Raw genomic sequence first — 9,991 nt, 5'->3', positions numbered from 1 at the left:
TTCTTATGTACATTTCTCAAAAGTGCTTTTTAGGAAAGCAATAGTGGAGCCAGAATTTTCATTAAGGATGTCACGACCTAAAATTCACTATAGATCGTGATGGCGCCTAACGCTGTCGTCAGGCAAGCCAACGTTGATTTATTAATTTATTTACTCCTTTTATTACTTTAAAAATCATAACTTCCATTTAATCAAATGATATGAAGTAAAATTCATAGGGTGATATAATAGTAATTATGTGAGCCGCCATACCAAACATCTAATAGAAATCCCCAGAACTCGGAGTCACAAGTGCGTGAATAACAACTAGGAAATGTAGTGAAATACAACATCTGTCTGGAATACAAATTAGACAGGAGACTATAGATAACTCTGATGGAGACTCCGCAGGCTGCGGATTCGTACATGGAATGTAGCTCAGTGTAAGTCCCCGCAATAGACGCGCCTCTACGCCCAGCAGACCTCTAGACATATATGTATCTGCACAAAATGTGCAACAAGTGTAGCATGAGTATGTAAATCAACGCGTACCCAGTAAGTATCTACTCTAATCTCGAAGAACTAGTGACGATAGGTCGACTCCGACACGTACTATGGGCTAACAATAAAGTACCGAAATTATAATTAAGCATGGATTATATAAATACAACTGAAAACTCAATAACAAGAAATACATAAACAATCCTTTCACTAACAGTAAGCCCCAAATTAATTTCCGTCATTTAACAATTTAATCTCTCAAGCTCATGAGACAATATCAATTATAATTGGGCTCCAAAAATTTTTACGCATGAATTATGCCGAGGTTGTACGGCCCGATCCAACATACCAATATATAAACTGTGCACTGCCGAGGGTCGAACGACATCAACCATAGATGCATCCATTAACCTTCCGAGGCGAATGACCCGCTCCCATAAAAGTAGTGGAATTTACCTCGCTTGCGGAATATACTTGCGACGCGAGTGAACATAAATTTCTCAAAGTTATTATAATATTCCTTAAATTCTTTTCAAAAATAAGAAATTTAAACCGAAAACTTTTAAATCTCGAAATCCTCAATCTTAACTCTTTTCAAGGAAACTAATGATCATAATCAAATTACGGTATCAACAAGGCATGATGTAACCTAAGACTACCCGGACATAAGCATAATTAGTAGCTACGTATGGACTCTCGTCACCTCGTGCGTACGTAGCACGCACCTATTAATTCAATTCACCTATGGGGTAAATTCCATCTTACAAGGTTAGAAAAGAGACTTACCTCGCTCCGAAGTTTCATAACCGGCTCCAAAGCTTTTCCAACAACTCAAATCGATGCCCGTCGCTCCAAAACTAGTCAATCAATGTGCAAATACATAAATATATACTCTAATACTCATTATAATTCAATTTATAACAATTTCTAACTCCGCTTGAAACGTTGATAAAGTCGCCATCGGGCCCACATGTGCGGATTCCGAAAATTTTCGAAGATAAACATTACCCATAACATCACGAACTCAAATATATAATTTATTCAAATCCATGCCCAAATTCGTGGTTAAAATCCAAAATACCAAATTTCTAGGTTTTTTTTCAAAATTCCAAATTCCTATAAATTTTCATGTCTAAATCCATGTATAACACTTGTATTTAACTCACAACTAGTAGAAATCACTTACCTCATGATTGACGATGAAAATGGCGCTCCAAAATCGCTCCTAGGTCGGCTCCCATGGAGGAAATGATATGAAAATGGGCCAAACCCCCGTTTTTAAAGAAGCCTCACTACTCAGCACGAATTCCGCTTTTGCGGTGACAAGGTCACTTCTGCGACAGCCGCTTCTGCGACTCCAAGTCTCGCACCTACGAGAAACCAAGCAAGGTCGTTGGCCGCTTCTGCGGCCCTCATGCGCCCACGCTTATGCGCCGCCCACTTCGCAGGTGCGGCCCCGCTTCTGCGGCGAGGTGACCGCATCTGCCGTCTCAGCATTGCCCAACGAAAACCGCATCCGCACCCCTCTTGGCCGCTTCTACGGCTCCGCACCTGCAGCCAAAACCTCGCAGGTGCGATTACACTAGATGAGAGCAGCTCCAGCATTCCTCCAAGCCCAAACTCGATCCGTTTGCCATTCGGAATCCACTCGAGGCCTTCAGGACTTCAACCAATTATATCAACCCGTCCCAAAACATATTACGAACTTAGTGGAGCCTTCAAATCACATCAATCAACGCTAAAACGCACCCCAATTCGAGATTAATGAACTTTAGAATTTCAAACTTCTACATTCGACGCCGAAACCTACCAAATCAAGTTCGATTGACCTCAAACTTTGCACACAAGTAATAATTGACATCACGGACCTACTCCCACTTCCGGAATAAGAATCCGACCCCGATATCAAAAAAGTCCACTATCGGTCAAACTTCCAAAAACCTTCAACTTCCAACTTTCGCCAAACAATCCCGAATTGAGCTACGGACCTCCAGATCTACATCCGGACACGCTCCAAAGACCAGAGTCACCATACTGAGCTATTCCTAGGCTCGGATTCCCAAATGGACATCGGTAACATTAAAATACACCTCAACCCAAATTTATGGAATCCTTCCAAAATGCCAACTTTCCACAATAGGCGCCGAAATGCTCCCGGGTCATCCAAAACCCGATCCGGACATACGCCCAAGTCCAAATTATCACACGAACTTGTTGGAACCTTTAAATCCCTTTTCCGATGTCATTTACTCAAAAATCAAACCATAGTCAATTCTTCCAACTTAAAGCTTCCGAAATGAGAATTTTCTTTCCAAATCAACCCCGAACTTCCCGAAATTCAATTCCGACCACGCGTACAAATTATAATACCTGAAGTGAAGCTACCCAAGGCCTCAAACCACCGGGTGACGCGTTAGAGCTCAAAACTACCGGCGGGGTCGTTACAAAGGAGGTGTCAAATTTTAAAGAAGTAATACATGAACAAGTCAAGGGGATTCAATACATAGTATATATATGTAAAAGATAATTTTTACTATCTAAACAGTATAATTTTTCGGTGAAAGAGTATCAGCAACCCTTGGAGCATGTGGCTCAGCCACTTAGAGAGAAACTACACTTTCTTGCTTATCAAAATTATTTTTATTTCCATTCTAAAAACTTGGCCAAATACCTTAATTTTGAAAAAAAGTATTTTTTGCCCAAAAAATAATTTTGGCCGAACAGGCTATTATGCAAATTACATAAAATTGGAACTTGTGTAGTGGAGTGAATCGACAAAATCCAGGGGAGATCAAATAATCATCTCGGATTTCTGATTAATCGTATCTTAAAGTTTCAAAAAACCGATCTGTATGCCGTGCAAATTTTAATTTAACCCCCACAAGTATCACATTGAGTAATATACCGAGAGGAGTACATAAATATTGTAGGCTATAACTTAGAGCTCGTTTGAATTAGCAGGTAGGAATTTTTATATTCTATAGCAAAAGTTAACACCTTATTTATTTTAAATAAATACCATTTAAAAAAATTATATTCTATAGATATCTTTTAATGTTTATAGCAAAATATTTAATTTTGGTTACCTCCTACCCTAAATCACTAAATACGCTATTCAGTTACACTATTTTCTTTCCCTCTCTACTTTGATACATGTCATTCTCTTCCCCCATTCCTGAAAACACGAGTTACTGTTAGAGCCAGATTCCTTTGAAGGAACATCAAATCTTGTCAAGTACGACTGGAATATGAGGCCTGCTACTTGAGGCTCAATCTCATGGTTTCCTTCAATAACCATCATCGGAACTCTTGAGATCAGCGGCTCCATAAACCTGCAACTCCAGTTTATTCAGTTCAAATTTCTCTCTTTGCTTCAATTAGTAATGCACCACAAAGAATCATATTCAGATTAGCTTGTTTCAAATCCAACGACTTCCAATTTTTCACTTTATTTTCCATTTCTATCTCATAGGAATATATAATAGGCTCTGTAGCAGTTCTTCGTTCCACAATGGTATTAATTTAATGAGCACTCATATATTTCATTGTATTCATTGTCTTTTTTTTTATTATTGTAATTCAATGTATCTCGGTGTATTCTATATATTTCATTGTATTCACTGTCTTTTTTTTCATTGTATTTCAATATATCCCGCTGTATTCTATGTATTTCATTGTATCACTGTCTCGCTATATGCCATGAATGTATTCATATGTTTTTTTTAATTAATATAATTTATGTATTTAGATGTATTATGTAATTTCTCTGAAGATTGCTATGTTTTTGGGGTATTTTTCGGTTGAGAATCTTTTTTATAACTGGAAATACAAAATTTGTGTGTTATGATTGAGTTTGTTGAGTTATATTAGGAGTCTATTATGTTAATTGATTCACTTTCCGTTAAAAAATAGTGTAATCTCCCGTTTCACGCCGTAAATACAGTCGAATACAATAATCTGTCCAGCTGTAATCCCATGTTTCACGCCATGAATACAGTCGAATACACTCGAATACAACAACTGATTAGCTGGACTTCCCTGATTCACGTCTATTTTTGCTACTATATTCATGAATACAGTAGCTTAAATACATCTAATACATCTTATAACAACAGAAAACGTATCTACAATCCGTAATATAGCAAGTGGTATCTATAGATAGCTAATTACCACTAAAAGATAGTGCTTTATGAAAATTTCTCTTTTAGGTACTTTTAAGCCGAAATAGCTTTTAAGCCATTTTGTAGTGTTTGGATAAAGTAAAAAAGCGCTTTTAAACACTTGTTTTTAAATTAAAATGACAAAAATAAGCCAAAAACCAAAAGCTAGAATTCTTAACTTATGGCTTTTGGCTTAAAAGTCACTTACAACAAGCCCATCCAAACGAGCTCTTATAGCCAAAATTTCACGGTATAGCCAGTTTTCGGACTGGTCAATCAAAAATAGCCATCGTTTACCAAGTCAATGAAAAATAGCCACCGTTTTGCTGCAATAGAGACCGGTCCAGCATAGTATACTGGAGTTCGGTGCACTTGTGTATGAACTCCAGCATATTATGCTGGACCGGTATACTTTGCTGGCTCCAGTATAATATACTGGAGACTGGAGCACTGGTGCTCCAAACTCCAGTATATTATACCGGACCATTATACGTGCTGGAACTCCAGTATAATATGTTGGAGTTCAAGTATACTTATGCTGGAACTCCAGCATAATATACTGGAGTATTTTCCGGGTTTTGAATAGTGTTTTCGCTCAGATTTATCTTTACGTAAAAAGTGGCTAAATTTCAATTACTTTTGAAATTGAGCTATTTTTGAACGACCAGTTGTAAATTTGGCTATTTTTAAAAATCACCCACTCTTATACTGATTCGAACGACAACATACTTGAGAAGATTGTTACTGTGATTAGAGATTGATTCGATCTAATCTGCTAGTAATATATAATCAAGATCTAGATTAAACTTAGTACTATTAGAAATTTCTAAAATACCGATGAGTAAATGAAATAAAAAAGAATATTAACCATCCCTTCTTGACTAGATATTCTTTGGAAAATCGTTTTCTGGTTCAATATCGTGCTGTCATGTTTACACTTGCACTGTGGAGCTTTCTCAGCAACTTCCAGATTCCTTTGCCAGTATTTTGTTTGATTTAATAATTACTGGTAAGGACTTAGCTGATACCAAGGTTTGATAACTAACTCCTAGAAAAACTATATATTTTTAATCTGGGGACAAAATTAAAAAGAAAAGAAATTTGATAGCAATATCTTCAACTATTGTGAAGCTTTCATTAGGTCAGTTGCTTAAAACGCACACCGACCATCTTCTTAAATCTTGCCAACTAACATTAGGCGTCAAATTGAGATGTAGACATTAGCCAATAAAATGAGCACAGAGCACAGCTACACTAACAAAAGTAAAAGACTACAATAAGAAAACAAATTGGCCAATAATTAGAGGAGTCTCCCGTAGTTTTCTACAAATATTAAACTTTAGAAGATTTATGGGGAATAACATTGTTTCTATCTACTTAAGAGTTATTACAGCTAAGTTTAAGAAATAATCCCATTCTCATACTAATCTCTTTTCCAACAATTTTTATCTACTATACTGTTTCCTTACTCAATCGGTAGAACCAACGGCTAAGATTTCTGTCTTTGATTATCTAAGGGCTTAGGGGCACACACGTCAAGCCAGTTTTCTCAAGACTTTGTGGTAGAGGAGTGACCACATGTGCTTGTATTTAAGGAGTCATACGACGTGAAATCCACACATATTGGTCAAACAAAGTTGATTTTAGTTCTTCCTCTCAATTACAATGTAAAAAAGGAGGGGAGTTGTGGTGTAGCAAAGAATTCATATAAAACGATTCAAAAAATATTAGAATGTCACCGTCCAAAGAATATATAAATTTATGACCTAAAATAATTCTTAATTCTCTTTGTTATTATAGTAGATATCTTTCCTTTTGTATATGGAATTTAAAATGTTTATATAATACTGTAATATTTCTTCCATTTTATTTTATATAGAAAGGCTCAGAGTACAAGAGTTAAAGTTCTTAGTTTTAACTGTGAATTTAGATATAAATATTTTTAAAATAAAAAACACTATTAATCGGGCGTTTGAACATAAGAATTATGAAATTTCGGGAAAAAGTAAAAAAAAAAAAGTTTAAGGAAAAATGATATTTGAAAATTAGAGTTGTGTTTGGACATGAATGCAATTTGGAGTTGTTTTTGAATTTTTGTGAATTATTTGAAGTAAAAATTTTGAAAACTAACCTTTTGAAGTTTTTAAAATTTTTGAATACTTCTAAATTCAACTTCAAGTGAAATTTGAAATTTTCATATCCAAACATTGATCCCGAAAAAGTAAAAAATTCGAAAAAAATTATTTTATTTTTATGGCCAAACGACTCTAAGTCATAATAATTTATAGTTTTAAAAAAAAATATGATCAAAGAAGAACCTCTTCGACTCCCCGGATAGTAATTTTGTCACATAAATTGAAAAAGAGAAAGTAAACGGAGTTTGTTGCCCTCTTTTTACAATATCATTTTTTGGCAAAAGAATTCAGTTGAACCTTTTGTCATAACCTAGCTACGCCCGTGATGGGAGTATTAGCTGTAAACTACTCTCTTTGTTCACTTTTATTTGTCTACTAGGAATTTTGCACACCTCTTAAGAAAAAAATAAACGAAATGATACTGATATTAATTGATGCATATTTTTAATGAATTTAAGAAAATAATTTAAAATCAGTAATTAATACTATAGGTATAACAGGAAAAAAGAAATTATTTTTTCTTGATATGCTAATGTGACAAGTAAAAGTAAAATTTATTTTTAAAATATTGAATAAGTAAAAGGGAACGAAGGGAATAGTATTTTAATCTTAAAAGTTATAAATGATAATAACAAGATCATGTTCGCTATCTTACCGTAAATACCATATAAGTTCCTTTTTCCAAATATTAATTGCTCGTAGTCGGTTTCCCGTGGCATGAGCTTCTCGTTAGTCGTTAGACATAAAAAGGTGGAGCAAAAAATAGTTGTGCACATTCATGTGCCAACATGATTCCACATTTTCACTACCACTCTCCCAATTTCCCACCTTCATCCTATTAAACGGAAAAAAGAAATAAACAAAACAATTAAACGAATATAGATTTATTATACTTTTTCAAAAGCAAAGACAGTGTGATACTGTGTTTATCTCCATGCATGTGCTCATCTGAACCCCTAAAGAATATGAGATTTATAACTGCATGTGATATTGGTTTATAAAAACAGCTATGAGCTGGTTGCCTCTCTGTCACTCAAAGATATTGTCCAAATGCTACAAATATAGAGTTAAGTCGCATTGTTATAATAATCTTGATGTCTATAGCCAAACAATTACCAGATCGTATCTGCCAAAGAAATTAATACAGTTACATCAAAAATCAAGAGTACTCTTATCAATTTTGGAGGTTAGGTGTGTATGGCAGCCTGCACTTGATGAATGAGAACTTTGAAAAGAGAGCACAGAAGCGGATAACATATTCCATCATGTTACTAGGAGAGGTAGCGCCAGACCTGATTGGATACGTAAAAATGTCTCGAATCAGCTCTTGGCGAATGGAACACACATGAGTGGAAGAAGAAGAGTGAACATTCAAAGTTAAACAAAGCTTCTACTAAGGGTGGAGCATTGCATACTGGAGGTTCTATTACTTTTGCAGCCCATCGTTTGAGATTGGTAATTTTATTATAAAATATTTTTAGTTTTACAAGTATGCAAATTGAATATATATATATATATATATATATATATATATATATATATATATATATATATATATATATATATATATATATATATATATATATAAATATATAATTACTTCTTAATTTTCAGGAAAAGGAACGCGGGAGGATGTGACTTATGCTGAGGTCTTTGCGGAAACCCATAAGAAGAAAAAGAACGGCACAAGGGAATAATGGGTCGAACCGCGTGCGTACTTCAGAGACATTTGTATGATCCCAATACCAGCACTATATTATTTTTTTCTCTTAGTTTATTTTATTTATATAACGTGTATTATTTTTATTTCAAGAAAGGTATCACATTGATCTTGATGCATGGCGACAAACTCAGCCTGAAGGAACTCAGCCGGCCCCAGAGAATATGATTGCAATTTGAACATAGGCGGCTGGTGGCATGAATAAATGTATAAATATTACTATGTAATTATCTATTTTGGTATTAGTTTGAAAGTTGTGTGTTTGTTTTCTTACATCTTTTACTTTCTTTTCTTTATTTTTCGTGAAAATAATAAATAAAGGTCGAGTCTACGGGATTGGAGTATAGCTGTCCTCCAGTCTTCCACCAGCGGCATTATTCACTGGGGCATCAATTTCCCATGTCACGACCCCAAATCCACTAAAGGTCGTGATGGCGCCGGACACGGCAAGCCAACACCAAGAAGTTAATTAAATTTCCATTTTTGTATTCGTTGAAATCATTTCTTCTATACATTAAATAATAAATAATGAAATTCACCGAAATAATAACGATATCTTTAACAAACTTAATATTGAATAATCCCATAATTATTCCAGAACCCGATGTCACAAGTGCACGAGCAATTTCCAGGAAATAATATAATACAATAACCGTCCGGAATACAGATTGGACAGTAGAGAAAATACAATACAGTACTCTGAAGGAGACTCTGTTGATTGCGGGTCGTCTCGAGAAGTGCAGCTCACCTAAGTCTCCGTATCAACCATGCCGCTGCGCCAAACTAAGCCACTAGACATACTTATGCCGGTGCAACAAAAAATGCACAGCAAGTGTAGCATGAGTACGAAGACAACGCGTACCCAGTAAGTATCCCGTCTAATCTCGAAGAAGTAAAGACGAGAGGTCGACTTCGACACTTACTAGTGGTCCAATAATAATATACCAATAATATAGTAAATCGAGGATTTTATTATAAACGGTGGTAACTCAATAGCATGGAGCAGGTAAACAATTCTTTTATTAATAGGAAACTTCCAAATTTGTTTTCATCATTTATACATTTATCTCAAGTCAGGGAGGCAATATCTTCATTTATAAATTTGCAAGTCAAGAAATACAAACATGCGCAAGTCATGCCGAGGTCGTACGGCCCGATCCAATAGTATTTAAACTGTGCACTGCCAGAGGGTCGAATGGCGCGAACCATAGATGCATCTATTACCCCACTCGCGAATCATACATGTGACGCGGTCAAATATAAATAAACATACCAAACAGTCAACCAAGAATCATCAGAGAAACAATTACACAAAAAAATGACAACTTCTTTTTAACGGTCAAGAAAATGATGTTTAATTCCTTTAGAAATTCTTTACCAGTTCGATATGATTTAAGCATTTTAAATTGACCACAAGGTTTCAAGGATTACAAGTAAAGCATGCTTTTGGGACCTAGACTACCCGGGCTTAAGCATAATAGTAGCTACGCACAGAC

General features: G+C 35.3%; 1 long non-coding RNA gene across 1 annotated transcript; it reads left to right on the top strand.

Moving 5' to 3' along the window:
• On the top strand, window positions 7,891–8,687 carry LOC109228190. Its single transcript, XR_002068325.1, has 3 exons — window positions 7,891–8,230; window positions 8,390–8,506; window positions 8,593–8,687. It is a non-coding gene; the product is annotated as an uncharacterized LOC109228190 (long non-coding RNA).

The sequence above is a fragment of the Nicotiana attenuata genome, chromosome 6 (genome assembly GCF_001879085.1).
Source record: "Nicotiana attenuata strain UT chromosome 6, NIATTr2, whole genome shotgun sequence".
Taxonomy (NCBI): Eukaryota; Viridiplantae; Streptophyta; class Magnoliopsida; order Solanales; family Solanaceae; genus Nicotiana; species Nicotiana attenuata.
The sequence above is the reverse complement of the archived record's forward strand: the minus strand, read 5'-3'. Positions and strand labels throughout refer to the sequence as shown.